We start from the raw sequence: 2,634 nt of genomic DNA, 5'->3' as shown, positions 1-2,634 counted from the left end.
GTTTGAATGCGTACATTAACAGGTTTATGATATCACTGCCCCGTCTAACACACGATCTGACTTCAATTACATTTGTCTCGAGTGTTTCGTCAACTTAATGTGTTGCTTAAAATAATACTTCTGCATACAGTCTGTGACGCTGTGAGTGTTGCACGGCCAGACACGGCTCAGCTGACTCAGATCAGGAGATATATGATACATTATGAAGTGATATGCCGCGGACTGCACTTAATGTTACTCTGATCCGGTTACTGATGTTGTGGCCGATATTTAAGTAAGCTTTCTTACCGCTAATGGTATAATAGTCAGATTGCTCTGAAGATGGAGGTGATATTCTATTAATGTTCACACAGTCAGTGATTTTTGCCGGCCGTCTTTCCTGCAACGGCAGCTTTTCTGTGTTTCCTTTCTCCTGTGACTTGATCGCTTTAAACTCCGCACACTGAGCTCTGATTGGTCAGCAGGCGGTGCTTTCACTGAGTTGAGCTCTTAGCCTGCAACCTAACCTGCTCCGGGGCAGTTTAGCCGTTCAGCATAAGTTACCATGGAGATCTAGCCCGCTAAAAAGAGAACCAGCTTCGTAGGACCGGAAAGCCGGAGTTTTCCCTGAAGTTAGCCGCGAAGAGAACATCCTGCTTCGTAGTACAGGCCTCAGGACTGACTGAAGACATGTGGAACAGAGGACAGGCATGGTTCCATGTACAGGAAACTGGAACAGGTGTTTTCATCTTTTCTGCCTGAAGATTCACGAGTTCTTGATCAGGTGTTTGATGTGGGCTGGCATGATCCTTTCTGCAGCGATAAATAAAGAAAACAAAGATTTTTTTTTTAATAATGGTAATGATGGTAACAACAATAATATTAGTATAATTATGTATATAGCACTTACACAATTGCAAAGTGATTCTCACAACAAAAATAAAGAACAAAACAATATCAACAATAAAAAAACAAATTATTACAGGAATGTTGAGACAAATAAATGTTTTTTCAGTCTTTACAATGCACTGTCAGCACACGGAGCAGCAACCATCCGGCTCGGCCTTTTGCTGCATATCATCTCCTCCCTCTATCTCTCTCTCCAGTAGATCTCTACTATCCAATAAAACAGAAATTCCCCAAAGAAATCATATTAAAAAAGTTAAAAACAATGACTGGCTGTTGGCATTGAAATGGATTAGAATCTCACCTTTTTCCTGGATGTCAGGAAGGCCATGGAGTCGTTCCCTTCAAGTCCGCAACCAGTCATAGGAGTTCAAATGCAAAGCCTGAATGATGACAAGAGCGAGAGACATACATTTTACAATTATATTTTTAATTCATACCAGAGCAGTGTGTCCAGGCCCTGCACGACATGCAGAGAACAGATCAAATCCCCTGACAGACTCACACACTTTGGTGATGTCCTCATCTGATAATGTTTCATTTTTTAGCAGCAAAGTAACATGTATGTCAGACCCAACTCATTTACAGTATGTTTTGCATCTCCTCAACAATGGTCTGTATAGTTGAGTAGAAAAAAACTGTCCCTACAATTTCAGGTAGATTAACACACATTTGTAAGAAAAGTTTACAATGAAGCACAAAATCCCTCTTTGTGTTAAGCGAGCTGCCAAAGAAAGTGCAGCTTAACATGCTAACCTTTGGTGAGCTACAGTAAAGCTAACTTCATGCTCAACACAAAACCTTTAACGTGCATTACATTGACGATTTTAAACACAACTTAACTTTCTCTACTTGTAAGATAACGTTTAGTTAACTTACCCTTAAATAACTACATCACGTTTTTCAGTGGAAACACAAACTGCAGAAAACGTTAGCTGCTAACTGTTGTTAGCTAAGACAGCTAGCTCTTAAGGGAAGTAACATAGCCTCATGGCAAACGTAAGGTTGAGTTAACGTAACGTTGTAAGAAAGCAAAACGAACCTTCGAGAAAGCGTTTACTCTCTCTCCTTAGCGGGCATTGTTGATTGTTCGAAACACGATCTCTTGATGTGCTGCCCCACACATCGTCGGTTACATCGACCCCGGGTTACCTGGTCTAGCAAACGTCCGCCTCGTACGACGCACTTGTTTTGTCCATATACGCAACATTTGATCATTTTTTTGGCCACAAAAACATCCCATAACCAGATGTTGAGACGGCCCCACATCCCCATACAACATATCGCTTGCCAATTATTCTTGGCGTCTTATTGCTGTGCATCCTTTGTCGTAATATTTGGCCCTTCAATGCATTCAAACGGGACTGAGCTCAGCTGTGTTCCACTCATGACGTCACCGCCGGAAATGGCCGAAGTTGATGTTTCCGGCGCAACGAACGATTGTTACTAACTGACAACTTTTGTATGCTGTTATAATCGTGATTTATTAAAAATAGATCAATAATAAAAAAATCATATGGCACATTCCACAATACAAATGCAACCTCTATCATATACTAAGCCCACTAACAGGTGCTAAAAGCATTTCGTAAGCTCTTTAAAGCAGCAGTAATAATCTAAAACATAAAGGGAACATTTTACACAGAATGACTACTTTTACTCTTCATTCTTAACAACTGGGGGAAACGCAGTGGATATTGACATGTACTTTGACTTTGGTAAGGTTTTGAAGATTTCCACTTGTAGTAA

General features: G+C 40.6%; 1 long non-coding RNA gene across 3 annotated transcripts; it reads right to left on the bottom strand.

Moving 5' to 3' along the window:
* Nucleotides 1–319: 319 nt before the first annotated feature.
* On the bottom strand, nucleotides 320–2,306 carry LOC139434876 (uncharacterized). Of its 3 annotated transcripts, none has more exons than XR_011644181.1 (3): nucleotides 1,928–2,306; nucleotides 1,190–1,268; nucleotides 320–792 (listed from the first exon to the last, which is right to left on the bottom strand). It is a non-coding gene; the product is annotated as an uncharacterized lncRNA (long non-coding RNA). The 3 variants fall into 3 exon arrangements; XR_011644179.1 differs by lacking the exon at nucleotides 320–792 and adding an exon at nucleotides 867–1,095; XR_011644180.1 differs by lacking the exon at nucleotides 320–792 and adding an exon at nucleotides 867–1,092.
* Nucleotides 2,307–2,634: the final 328 nt, after the last annotated feature.

This window comes from Pseudochaenichthys georgianus, chromosome 12, assembly GCF_902827115.2.
Source record: "Pseudochaenichthys georgianus chromosome 12, fPseGeo1.2, whole genome shotgun sequence".
Classification (NCBI taxonomy): domain Eukaryota; kingdom Metazoa; phylum Chordata; class Actinopteri; order Perciformes; family Channichthyidae; genus Pseudochaenichthys; species Pseudochaenichthys georgianus.
This window is presented reverse-complemented; position numbering and strand designations above follow the sequence as displayed.